This window comes from Falco rusticolus, chromosome 1 (assembly GCF_015220075.1).
Source record: "Falco rusticolus isolate bFalRus1 chromosome 1, bFalRus1.pri, whole genome shotgun sequence".
NCBI classification, from domain to species: Eukaryota; Metazoa; Chordata; class Aves; order Falconiformes; family Falconidae; genus Falco; species Falco rusticolus.
The window spans coordinates 113571719-113586547 of record NC_051187.1 but is presented as its reverse complement, the minus strand read 5'-3'; the positions used below and the strand labels follow the sequence as shown (position 1 = coordinate 113586547).

General features: G+C 37.8%; 1 protein-coding gene across 1 annotated transcript in view; it reads right to left on the bottom strand.

Annotated features, from left to right (window-relative positions):
• The window catches only part of FREM3 (FRAS1 related extracellular matrix 3), a 70257-nt gene that overhangs the window by 47920 nt on the left and 7508 nt on the right, over positions 1-14829 (bottom strand). The gene's annotated exons all lie outside the window — the stretch shown is intronic.

Genomic DNA, 14829 nt, shown 5'->3' with positions numbered 1-14829 from the left:
AAATCACTAAAATACCATGAGAACCATATAGAATATGACTTTTAACAATGATCCTTTTATTATGAGAAGGTAAGTGCCTTAAGGGCTCTACTTTAGGCTTTTGAAAGGGCAGTATGATAAACATGCTTTATGGATGGTAGTACAGTGCAGCCAAGGGAAACGAACACAGGAAGTAACAAACCATAAATGAAAGAGAAAGGCTAATCCCCAGGCGCCACAGACACCTGTCTAAATTCTGGAGAGGTGCCGAGAGGTACCACAGAAACATTAGATAATGTTTCTTTCATGCTTCAGAGACCTTTTACTCCCTGGTGAAATGCCTGCTCAGCCTTAGAGCCGATTGCCACACAGCTATTTGCAGAGACATAGTCAGACCAGTACATGAGGACAGATGATGACAAAAAGGTTTCCTGAATCCTCCAGCCACTTGATACTGGCTGAGGTTCCACAACTGGGTAATGACCTCAAGCCTCTCCAGGACCCCTCACAGAATCAGGATTTGTCTAACAAGGATCAGCATTACAAGAAGCGATGACTGCCTCTCCCTCTCTTTCTCTTAATTTTCTGCCACTGTAATTCTGTGACAGCCTTGATTTCTTCACACATGAATGCTGCTTGACCATACAACCTGCCCTTTGATATCCTCAAAATAGAGTGCCATCTAGACTGCCCAAAGAAGTGTGCTTGTCATGTTTCAAGAGAATTACATTTTTCAGACAATAAAGAGAAGTGCTAGAGCACTGTGAAAGGTGCTCACGTTAGCACACTTGGCCAGGACATTCTCTAGGCAAGCCTGTACAAAGAAAGATAAAGCAGGTACCCAAAACGGAAATGAAAGCTTCTGAATACAACCTTACTCACTTCTACTCACAGAGCTCATGAAGCAGGTCAGCTGTCTTGGTAAGAGCTTCATCATCTCTTACACACCATATCACAATAAAGCAAGCTTGGTAGAAATTTCATGACATGGCAAAAAAGTGATGGCAATGCCATTTAGTCATGGAGCTGGTTGAAATCCTGCTGAAACCACACAAATAAATAATCGCCCCTGAAGAAAAATTGGTGACTGAGTTATTGAATGTGGTACACAAACAAAGGTATCTTTACCTATGGATGTACTGATTTGGCAAGTACTTCCTTTATGCTAATCCTTGAATCTGCAGAGAAGATCACAACATAATTAAGTAACTACAGACAGATTAACTGGTGCACATTTGTTTTTTTAAAATATTCTTTAAACTTCTGTCCTAGAAACTACATTGTTCAGCAGAGGAAATCTTTGGATCTGGTCTTAAATTATCCCCTGGTCCTTTTGCTAAGATGAACTGAATCCAAAAGGAATCTCTTTAACTGTCAGCTGAACTTGCAGTCTCCTTCCCAACAGCTCAGTTGCTGTCTATGGCTATGCTAGCATATAACAGCAACTACAAAGTTATCTGATGCCTCACATTAACCAAATGTAATAAAAGGCATAATGACGCGTTCCAGTCAGGATAACTATGATGAATTAACTATGCGTTGTAATCTTACAGAAAATAAAAATGAAAGATTTAGCACCTGGATTAGAAGAAAACTACAATTCTTTCAAGTGGACCATGTGCCTGATTTTGAGATAGACTATTCTTGTTTGAACTGCCTGATTTACATGAAGATTAATTGGTTCACTATGCTGGGACAAGATCAAAGTGATGTAGATAGATATATACAGCTGAGTGGGTATACACGACAATCTTAAAAAAGGCTGTTCCTTCATGTGTGTGTTCTTCAAACGGTACTCATCACACAGTTACAAATGTAATCTCTGTCTCAGAGAACAACAGCTCTTTGAACCTCTCTGGCTCCTTTAGGAGAAAGCAGGAGGAAAGATCAATGGATGCATTCATTCTATCCGATACTCCTGCACACTCCATCCTGAACAAAATATAATGCTGTTACATGGTCAGTGCCAAAATGCATTATATTTCATAACTGTCAGATTAAGTAGAGAGAAAAGATATATTACCAAGTTTCTCATTCTCTGTGCAAAAAATAATGTGACTGACAAAACATATGTTCAGTGCACAAAGGATGCAATTATCTTTACGATTATGCTAATCGTAACTCAGAAGTGCAGAGCTTCCATTATAAACAGAAAGCTTCTACATTTTCTAAAAGGTAACTTTCCACATGTGTTAGCATGAGATATATAATGCAAAAGTTCCTCCCTTGAATCAATGCTCTCTTGCAAAGTACACTTGGCATTTCACATCCCTGAAGAAGCTGAGGCTTCATCCTGAGACCTTGGAGATGCTGTAAATCAAGAATCAGTGCAGGAGATTCACGTTATAGTTTGACTTTTAAAGTGTCCCAGCAAGAAGCAGCTGACTGATCTGTAGTTTGAATCTGCAAGCCAGAGTAATGGACAGGAACATGGCTGGCCTTGGAAAGAGAGTCTCATCACTGATGACAGTTAAGTTCTAATGACATGTGAGAAGTCAAATACCTTAATAAGTATTTTCCTGGTCATGGCATTGGAAGTAGAAAATCCTGCACCCTGCCTCCCCAACCCAGCAATGCTCAGTCAGTCAGGGCAAAGCAGTGCAGGCTGTGCCTTAGAAGGAGCACAATGGTTCTTCCCATTGCCTACATGGAAGATGAAGGTAACAAGGTAGAACCTTCACCAAGATGAGTGCTATCAATGCAGTGGCTGTGCTGCTCATGAGTCCTGGAGACTCAGAGACTTGGTTGCTGGGACACAACCCCCTTATAAACTCCTTTGGAAGATACTGCTTTGGAGCAACATCTGGTCTGCATATTCTGCCCATTAAAGTACCGTCACTTATTCTTTTACAGGTGAGTAACAATAATGAGATGCGTTTTCTAGTGTTTCAGAACAGCTGACTTCTAAGAACTGATAACAGGCTGAAACAAATAGAAAATATTAGACTTGGATATCAAAGAGGTTAATGCCGAGAAGCCCCATGCTGATATTGCTAATGAACTTCAAGGAAATTTAGGTGAAACCAGGTAACAAGTTTGCAACTTGTCACTGCTTCAGTTTCCATTTTGCTAACCCAGCTTGAGTTCCAAACATCTGAAACTCAATCCCATGGTATCACAAAAACGTTCTGAGTACGATACAAGATGCATGTTGAACATGACAAATACGTTTATATTCTGTTTGAGACAGGCATATTATATGGAACAGGTTTCTATGTCCTTTTTTCTTCCCCTAACTTCAGGATAGTGACAGGGAAAGGAATAACCACACTTTCCTGAATGTATCACATCTGTAAATGGCACGATCAATATGCAACAGAAAAGCAGATAAATTTTTAAGTTCATTAGCTCTATGTTATTTATAAATACCTTCTGGATTCAGGTTTTATACTTTGAAACTATACTTCAATTCCTAATCAGTCATCTAAGTATTCAGATGATTTACCAGATGTTAAGGGAATTACAGGGGACTCTCTGCCCTATTAGTTACAAGAGGTTAACTAGAAGACATTTCATACCATTCTGAATGCACACTTAATCCTCATGCTTAAAATTCCCATCACTGACAACACTTATGGAACAGAAATATTTTCCTTTTCCTAATATGTTAAAGAAAAATACCTACTTATGTTGTCAAAGACATTAGAAAGACAAATCACAGGTCCAAGTGAACCCTGAACACAGAGACAGTAGTTGAATTTATTTTTGCAGAGCTTACTGATACATAACATAAGGGAGGGGGTTGGGTGGGAAATGAGGCAGAGGAATTGCTAAAAGACATGTAGAAGAAAAAAAGCTGAGATTTGAAAGAACCAGAGGAGGACAGAAGACTACCCAAGGCATGTCAGGTCTTCAGGAAGAACATGATGGTCCATCAAGTCACCAGTTTTAGCAGCACTTGAAAATTACATCCTTTAATTAAGTATGTCCTGTTCCAGAAAACAATCCTCCTTAAGCGATAGCTATAAGAAATACTCCCTCCGTTGGGGAGAACTGGAATCCAGTATTACCAAAGATGTCAGGTAAGCAGACAGAAAGAAACTAACTTTATCTACTGTCCAAGGACTTGACCTACATTAGCTCTCCTCAAAATAAAAACCTTACCATGCCATTCAGTAAGAACTTATCTGCTGCCACACGTTCACAATAAAACATCAGTTGACTGGGGTAACTGTGTTTTACTTTAGTTTCCATTCAACTTCTGTTACCATTTTGATGCAGTGACAAATATGTCAAGTGCCTGATATACAAAAACCTTCCGGATATGTTTTACATCTCACAATAACAGGTTGAGTACATCAGAGACTAAAACACAAGCATGTCTGCTTACCCGTATACATTCAAGCATAACCCAAAGAATTGTACTGTCTCATGTTACAGTTACAATAAAACATCTATGGAACACATTAACTCATTGGCAATGGGAACGGAAGGCATATGCACATTATTTTTGTTTTAATGGTCTAAAGATAGGTTAATTTCAACAGCAAGTCATAAAAGCTCCTAAATGTCTATTAAGGTTATCTTTTAAATCTCTCAGGCTAAAATTGTCAAATGAAGATGTAAATAGATTGAGATATGAAGAAATTCTAATCAGTGTCCATAGACAAATTGCAAGAGACATCCATCCCATAGACGACTCCTTTCATAAAATTTTCCTTCTTTCTCACTCTTGCACACTCTCATGTTCTTTTAAATTTTGTCTTACAGCTAAAAGGACGGAGAAAAAATTTTGTAGCAAAAATAAGAGAACTAAGGAAAATGTTTTGATGCAGGCAAGGTATTCTGGATTGGATAAATTAGAAGAACAGGAAGATTTTCCTTTAAGGCTTTTATCATTCTTGGTGAACCAGTCTATTGCAACCACTGAACTAACCAACCAAGGAAAAGAATAAAACAGACCAGCTGAATTTTCTGTAGGAATTGCCAAACTAGTCAAGCCCATCAAGAAAAATCAAACCACACAACTCAATGATAATAAGTCTTTCGCTGCTACTACTATTTAATCACGTTCTTAATATATGTAGTTTGGTGCTCTTTTTTTACATGCCTTATCCAGGAACATGCCACTACGGTAGGTGGTGCCTTAGGTTCACCAGCCAAGTGACCTCAGTTGCTTTGCACCATCTGAGCAGCTTTATGTAGATGGAAGCAGCTTACTGAGGATCTGTTGCTCCTCTTTAGAGAAGATAACAGTCTGTGAGGCCTAATAAAAGCTCAATGGATTTTTAAATTTTTTTAAGTTTTCCATTGACTTCAGAAAGTTTTTGTCAGGCTCCTAGTGAGAAGGGGCATGAAGCCAGAGATAGAAAAAAGTGAATGATTGAAATAAAATTGTAAATCATACAGCAAAACCATCTTTTTTTAAAGTATACCTAAAAATTTATGCACATACCATTCATTGGGTTCTTTATCACTAGGTTAAATGAAAAGCAGACTTGTGGGTTGTTCAAAGGCAGCAGTCAAATTTATGCAGAGTTGACTGTAAGGGCCATTGGGCTACCATATGCAGTAAATGTTCTTTGCTAAAGGAAAACCTACTTTTTAATTTTTTTTATAGTCTGCTTACAGAAAGTACAAGAGAGATTACTGTGGCTTTTGAAGGGCAAGATTTAGGTTTCAGTGTAATTACTATAAAAACAAGAAGATAGCTTTTTTTTTTTTAAAGAATTCATTTTATCCTAAGCTTTACCCCAGTGAAAAGATAGCAGCAACGGATTATTTAATACACGATTCTGAAAAGTTAATATAGACTTCTCTGTACCCTGTTTTGCACGATTAAAATGAAGTACTCAGCCATAAAATTCTGTATGTACAAAGAAATGTACCTTGAACATTGCCAATTACCTGTGCATGTTGTTTAGTTTTTCTATACAGTACTTTTAAGACATTTTTAAATGACTACGGTTTCCTTCCCTATCAACATGTCTCTTTAGAGGTGCATATGCTGGCATTAATGTTAAAATGTGGTATTTAACTTTAAATAAGCATGAAAACATTTTTTGACAAATGAAACAGTAGTGTTCAGAAACAGTTCTCAGTGTGTGCTTTTAAACACGTATAATAGGCTGGTCAGATGACCAGTGATGGCAAAAACATAGTTGCCCTGCTTGCCCCAACAATTACCTCAAGCACTATGAGAATGGAGCTGTGCAGCAGATCCCAGCTACTTAAATTCAAGATTTAAGACTATTCGCTATGTTCAGTGCAAACGCTCTGGGGGAATTTTAGTTTTATTTGAAATCTGGTATTTAACATTAGGACAACCACTGCACTAACAAGAAAATAGTGCGAAAAAGTTTCTAAGCTGCAAAAATCCCTTTCCCTCCTTTTAAAGTCCTTCAATATGCTCAAATAAATATTAACATAATTAATAGTAATATTTTTTTTTGACAGTTTAGCTCTCATGACTAAAAAACATTTAGTGGACTATCAAAGATCATACTCCAAAATTAATCTGAACTCAGATATAACTCACCTGTGTGGATCTCCAGCTAAAGTACATAGGACTTTCAAGAAAAGCCAGGAAAGAAGAATCAAGTACTTTTTCCTAAAAGTCTGTATTACTGTTTGAATATAGCAAACTTACGGGACTGAAAAGTAATTTCTAAAAAGCCATAATATTGGTCAAAACTCTCTCCCAGCTGAAATCTTCTAAAGTGGGTCTTGTTGTGACATTGACAATGAAGAGGTTCTGTGTGAGAGAATTTTCAGGATTTAGAGTGCCCTGGTTTTGATTTCATTCCCACTAGCACACTATTACAATTACTTTTTTAGCACCCACCTTTAATTTCTTAAAATCCTTGAAATTAATAGTTCAGTCACAGCCAAATCTCATCTAAATCCTAGGCCTCATATGCTATGATTATTAGAAGAAACAATAGTCAGTGGAGTAGTATCAACATGAGATGAGACTTGGGACTTTTTTCTTTTAGTTGAGGAAGTCCTCAAACCCAAACAAAACATACAAATTTCTTATTAGATGCATGGCAACTGAGTGAGTAGCTCTTGAAGCTAGTTTAGCTTCAGAACTGCCAAAGCATCTTTGTTGCTTCATCCAGGCCTTGTGAGACCCCAGACAAAAAACCCCAGAGTTCAAACATAAAGGCAAACCAGAAGGCAGCACCCTCACAATACTTGCTTGGCATACAGGGCTGCTTCCATACAGTCAGCTTACGGTGTAGGTAGTACTACTCAGGGTGTCTGCTCCCACTTCAGATATGAATTCTATTTGCTAACACACATAAAGGATACAGATTTGAACCCAAAGGCTACTGGCTAGACAAGAATTTTACTCTGCAAGGACAGCACTTGAACATAGCAGAAAATAACAAGGCTTTTACAAATATGACCTTCTAGCTCCTAAGAACCAAAGTTCTTAAGTACCAAAAAGGCACAGTCAAGAGATGGCAACTCTGCTAATACCCAGTACGTCTGAGTGAAGACATGAAGGCAGCAACTCGGAAAACAGCAACATGTGAGCTAACGAAAAACAGAGTGCAATCAGTGCAAAATAGAAATTATCAAGTGCCGAGGTTGGGGTTATGCTTGTATCTGTTCAAAGGAGATGATAGTCTTAAGTATTACGTCTTTGGTAGCCATTGCTGCTGCTGTTGTCAGAACAGAAGAGGCCAGCAGGCAGAGATAAGACTCTTTGAGCTATTGCCTGTTAAAGCCTTTGCATCCCATCTTGTCTCATGTTTTGGGCCTTTCCTGACACAGGGTATTGATAAGGAACAGCAATACGAGGAAAACAAAGTTAACACTTTTAAATCAAAGAATCATTCTTTCTATCCCCAAAAACTCAAAACCTAAATGACAACATATTTTTTACAAAGAGATGCTTAAATGATTAATGATGCAGGAAGGACAGAGAAGTTCAGCAGAGATCTCTTTTTTATTGATAGAATCAGACCAATGGCCTTGTACTATATGAGAAGAAGGAACCACTTTCTAAAGCAGCACAAGCCAGTTTCTAAACTGCTACTAGAAAAGATTGAACACCATATTTTTGAAAAACAATTAACCCATGTACTCTTCAAATACAGGTAGTAGGTGCCAATAACAAAACAGCTGGCAGATCTTCCTCCTTTCAGAAAGCACTGTTTCTAAATGGGAGTAACAAAAATTAGGACTCTGTGGGATGCTAATCTGTTGCTTTTGTGATCTAGGAACACATCATCTTCTGCGGTAATACTTGATGATAACATTGTTAAAAAACTTTAAAAAAGAGAAGCAAGAACAGGGAAAAACTTGCTGAATTGAGTAAGCTGCTCAGTAGGCAGTCCTTTAAAACATATCTCGTGTTTCAAAACATCCAGCTGTGAAGTTTTACAGAGATTGTTGTAGATCTTATCAACATATGAAATAGACAGTATGCATGGAATAAGGCACCTTGTCCTGGAAACCTGTGTTTCTGAAAAGAAACTATTATGCAAAGCAGAAAAAAAATCAATAATAAATAATCTTCTACTGCAATACTGGAGGTAGAGAATCCTTTGTTTTACAAAGGGAGGAATAGCAATCATGAGCTTTAAGGTTATTTTACTTCCCTACATTACCAAGAATTGGAACTCAGCAGCACAGTTCTGCTTTCTGCAGTTAAAAACGGCCCTTGAGAAAGTGGGGTAGTCACAGCAAAAGGGACACAAAAATAATTAATGCCTTATTGAAAAAGTATTTCATATTAGAAATTAAGTACCTATAGATATCTACATTGTGCAAAATAATGCTGTAGCAAGAAACCTGACAGCTCTAGCTGGCAAATAGGTCAACAATAACAAAGCAGCACCACATGCAGAGATCCAGGTTTGGATTCCAACTGGACTTCAAAAGCTCAGTCAAAAGAAAACCAAAACGTACTTCGACTGCAGAGCAGAAATACTATTTCTAGGAAAAACTCAAGAGTGATAAATAACTTTTCAATCTAGCACTGTCATGAGAAGAATTTGTAGCCCAAAGGTGAAGCTAGACTTTTACAAGCTTTTGTAAACACACAACTTTTCCTCAGTGAGGATGATTAATTACTAGAACATATTAGCATGGAAAGTTATGGCTTTTCCTTTTACTTATTTCTGCTTTTAATCTAAAACTCGAGCCTAGATAGTCTATAAAATATGTTCGTTCAAAGAAGAGGCTTCTGGGCTCAGTAAAATAATCGAGAGAAATTACCTGGGGTACACAGCACAAAAGAACAAATGACCTAGTAGTCTCCCTTCAGCTGAAAACACCTGGCTTGAAGAATTTACATGAGAAATGTCTGGTTTCAAAGTTTTGTTTTGGTTTTTTGTTGTTTTGGGTTTGTTTTGTTTTCTTAAACACCATGGAACACATCATAGCAGGGAACTAACAGAAGGCTGCAAAGTTGGATTGGTGAGAGAAGAAGAAAGCAGTCAAGCAGCTTTAGAAAGTCAAGAATGGAAATGAGACTGAAAGAAATATGGTTTGGGAAGGAGGGGACATAAAACCTTCTTGCAGTGGTAGTTCAAAATGGTAAGGATTCATGATCCTAGTAGCGTCAGGGCACAGAAGGGAAAATGAAACAAAAAATGTTCAAAGAGGGATGACCATTAGCCTCCACAACTTTTTTACTCTCACTTGGGCCCATCAAGCACCTAAAGATGCCAATAATGTTCATATACATAGTGTGAAGGCAAAATAGACAAATTTGTGAATTAAGATGTTCTTCTGCTCTGCAATTTAACTATTGTCATCCAGGACAGGCATGTCGCATTATACAGGCTGCTAAAAGTAAACTTTGCTACCCATAGTGGTAAAGAACAATTCATTCTCTTCCTCTTACCTGTATTAACAAATGTCATACGTATCCATCTCCATCTCCTCTACTCCAGACTGAACAGAATCAAATCCTTTAATCTGTTCTTACTGGTCAAGATTTACAGATCTCTGCTGATTCTCATTTCTTCCCCCAAGACAGATTCTCCAGTTTTTCTACATCTTCACAAATGCAGACAATCTTTATATAAGAAGTGTAGTATGGGACTCACTAGCACCCAGTGAAAAAATAATTTCTTGCATCTTAAAAACAATACTGTTATCCACTTCCTCTGTTCTAGTATGATTGTCCTTTACTACACAGTAAAAAAACCTAGTATCTTGCATCAGCAGAAATGGTATCCAACACCTCCCGTTGGAGGGGAGGATTAAAATAAAATAAAACAAAACCTTGTATTCAGGTGTGCAACTTTAATAATTTGGAAAATCTGGCTTTAGAATTGAAAACACTGTAGAGTGCATACCTTGAAACAGCAATAGATGAAGGGATGAACCACTTCAACGTTTTCATTCCACAATTACTCAGGTTCTCTCCTTTCAGCAGAAACATAATGCCTTTGCAAACAATTGTATCAAAAAAAAGCCTCCCCACCTTCTGGCTTTTCATTCTTGAGGTCAACACAGGCAAAAAGCATCATTCAGTGCTGTCAAGCATGACAGCAAATTAAAGCACCCTGAAAGTACATTAAACATGGAAGGCATTTTCCCACTGAATTCAAAAGATTCCTGCAGTGCAAGTTATTTGACAAGCTTCGTGGCATAAGAATTCATATATCTTTGCTGACAAATGTTTTCAAACTTTATTAAAGTCAAAAGTTTTTGTAAACCCATCAAAGATCTACTTAACTTTGAAGAAGTGTAGCTTTGGGTTTGTTTTAAGGCTGCTTGAAAATGACTTATTGGTTGGAAGTTCTTTGCCTCCTGAATGATGCACCTTGGTGTCTGAAAGTGGTGAAATCATACCACTGCAATGTCTTTTGCCAGGTCTGCAAACTATTTTCAGTTTTGTGGATGTGAAGAGAGATGAACAAAACCTGCCTACTAAAAAGGAGGATTACTTATCAAGAGGATGGTACTCTGACTTATGTATAGTAACACAAAGTTGATTTGTAAAATCATTAGTAAAATTAGAGGAAATATTACCTACATATAAGAGTAGATAAATATAGTCTAGATAATTGTGCTAGATAAATATTGTCACTAACATGCACAAACCTCACCAGTTTTTAAGTTGGACCAGTAACTACATTCTGCCAGTTTAGGTGATCAAATTCAAACCAAGGATTGCTAACAAGCTGCCGGAACTGCCATGTTTCAGTTTGTGTTATACATGGAAACACCACCATTTAATTCTGCAGAGATTAATTTTTCACTTCCACGTTGTGCATTAGCAAAGATACCTACTCTTAAGCAAGTAGGTATCATTACATTTCTAGATTTTAGAAGAAAATACATGACTTGCTAGAATATTGTATTAGAATCTGCAAGAACTGTGTAGCCCACAGAATTACAAAAGACTGCTTTCTTGTACCTTCTCAGGTGCCAGCTTCAATCAAAACCCTGAAAGGCTATTCAGAATTAAAAAGCTATACTCCTTGCCTAGAAAACATTAACAAGCTTAAAGATAAAAGGCTCCTTATACCAGCCTCAGGGAAGCCTGGATCAGCCCCTGGATCGACTCCCTGGCTGAACAGTCTAAGTCTTCGGAAAGCAAAAGCCAAGAAAAGGGGTGGAAACATCGCATACTACCAGTAAACTGTTAGATTTTCCTTAGGGTTTTCACCCAACCACACCTCCCTCATGCAATTTATTTGCAGTAGCACCAACCAAATATGGGTGAGAAAGCCTCTGAGTGAAGTCCCAGGCCAACTAGAATTAATAGCAAAACACCCGCTAACTTTATAGGGTCAAATATTCACCCTGCAGACCTGGGAGCACGTTGAACAAAATGCACAGAACAAATTCACGCTTCAGATAATATTCTAACCTTTCATTTCTACAGAGCTATTTTTTAGCGGCTTTTCTTTAACATTTTGTGGATTGCAAACACTCTTTAGTGCATTTTGGTAGGATTCCTTTATCCATAGGGAATTCTAAATTTTAAAATTACATTCCACTCAAGGTTTGAAAGAAGCCTGAAGTAGTCCCACAAAGTTCACACGAGCAAAACATTGTAGCTTGCAGTATCAGCAAGTTCTCATTACTCTTTTGGCAGTAGCAATTGAAAACAAGGTCCAAAGGGCAGCCAATGACAGGAGTGTCAAAAGGTTAAGTGTACTAAAAAACTACAAAATAAAAACTTGCACTCTACAGGTAAATAAAGAGTTACTTACTCACACAAAATATCACTGAACATAAACCAGAGGGAGAGGCATTGGACTAACCAAGTCTAACTAAGCTGATCTTTACATAAAAATCACCAAGGAAAAATAACAAATGCTTCCACAATCAAATATGGTGAAGTCAAAAGTAACTACTCTAGGTTTACCACATGTCATTGCTCCATTACATATTTTTGAACAAACTTAACATTACACTACCTGTATGCTCACTCCAGGAATAAATCATTAAAACCAGCCAAACCCTACCTACTTCGTATTCAACTTGTACCAACATTTGTCCTGTGAAATGAACTGCAGGCTCAACACCGAATACTCACAAACCAGAGCTGCCAGAGAGCACCACAAATTAGTAGGTTAAAATTCTAGTACTTCTGCCCAAACGTCCAGTTTAATGGCAGGAATGGGAACAGTTTCCTCAAGTTAAAGGGATCGACTTTTCTGAAAGCTGCCAGCCATTCTTTCTTACACATTTCACTGATAAAGGCTTCCCAGCAGCTCTCTTAAATAACAAAACAGGTACTTATCCATATAAAAGAACTAAAGGTATCTTTCCTACCCTCAGGTTAGACAAAATACTGTTATTCAAAAGATATACTCTCCCGTTAAAGGTTGAAACTTCTGTCTGGAGAAACCCGATTGTGTTTGTGCAAGGGAAGTGAAGAGACAGAAAAATACATGCATTTTGTCCTCACATTCGATACCCACACACGTTTCATCGCTCAGTTTCCTTTGTACTGATGCAAATTAAATGCTTTCAAGAGGACTTTAGAAGCTAGAACATAAACCCGTGGAAAATAGGCATTTTCCTAAGTGTTGCTGAAACAGTTGCAAACTGTACTAAAGCAGCATACATTCTCTTCCCCTGCTAGGCCTTTGGGTATTTTTTTCCCAGTTGTACAAGAGCTATTACAGTTGTGCCTTCCTTCAGGCACTCCCTTGGGACGTAAATGCCCCTGAGAGAATATATTTAATGTATTTCTAAGCACCAAAGCCATCGAAAGACTAATCCAGATAGAATTTCTTTTAGAAGTATTTCTTTGTGCTATCGTAGTAATGACAGCATTGACTTTTCAACCTTCTTTCCCACACCAAACAAGTTCTAAGTGAATTTCCAGGTGCTACTTGCCTAGCAAACCTTCCTGTAGCCATGTACTCTTCCTGTAGTTGTGCCAGTCACATAAGTATACAACAATCCCGCAGCCAGTACATACTTTCATTATAGGGATAGCTGCACACGTTTATTGCCACAGCTTTTCTTACTCTGTTGATATCTGCAATATGTATGATATATGCAATAATGATGAAGTAATCTAGCTGAAAGAATCACTCCATTTAGCAGAGTCTAAAAGCACTGTTAATGAAAACATCTAGTAACTGACTCTTTTTAAATCCCTGGGCATATAAGGAATAAGAATTACCATCTGCTTAGTCACACAATTCCTTTTTACCCATTATTTCTCATCATTATTAGATTAGCCCACTTAGTCATGCCACAAAGATTTGTATATTGATCAAGTGACAGCAAAATAACACATAAGAAACACTGGCAGCAGTTCATGACACCTCCTCCTCTGTGCTAAGCGAAACATAAGCAAAAATAGACAAAGCAAGCACCTCCAACCTTTCTTAAATTAATAGCCCCATTTGACTTCAACTGCATCAGTTGCACATTACTTCAAAAAGAGCTGGAAAACAATTGGCTTGTGAAATCTAGCTGCTCTTTTCCAACCTCCTGAGCTGGCCAATGTTCAACCTTTTTCTTTCAGCATAACCAGAGGAAGCACAAACCTAAAGCCATTTTCAGACTGTCATAGCTTTGTCTCCCAGTTACTCTACAGGCTCCTAAAAGAGAAGATCTTTCCAGCTGTAAAGCTGCCAAGAATACAAAGTGCCAGCCATGGGGAACGGGTTGGTGCATTTTTGCTTATGAAACAGGTCTTCCAGTTACCTGAAGCCCTGTGTCACAACAGCTGAATGAAATGATTTACGTACCTAAACCTTAACTAGAAAGGAAATAATTTCCTTCAAGCTATGAATACTATGCACATTCTCAGCTGCCTACTATTCCACCTTAACTTGTAAACGTAAGAAACTTGCCCCTGACAGGATCCCAATGAACCAGAAGTGTGGTTGATCTAGTATTAAAAATGTTTTTCATGTCCCTTAAGCTACATAATCTTTCATATATGAGCAAAGTGACAATACCAAATCACCAGTTCCAAACATTCAATTACTTTGTGGACAACTGAAAATAAACAAGTAACATTTCTATTTCTTCGTTTTGCTAACCGACACCCTCAGTGCACTGCCTCAAAACAGTAAGTGTTGCCCTACAGATGTGATAAAGAAAACACTGGAAGTCATATCCAAGGTGCTCACATTCATCTTAAAGTCATAAAACGAATAAGTTCATCTCAGCTCATCAAAATGTCTCAATGAACCACAGTATGAGACAGTTCTTAATCCAAAACAGAACGCTTATTTCTCAGACACATACTAATTAGTGGGTAGATTGGTTTATAGCAAATGGTGGGCATAAAACTACAATGATTTATACCACTACAAGAACAAACCCAGACTGATTATAGATAGAAAGTAATAACTGCTTTTCAAGAGACCAAGATATATGTTTTCTGGTTTGCAATAATTAGAACAGGAAGCCCTAGTGAACCCAAAGCAGCTACTGTTTTACAGTGACTTCCTCATAACTATT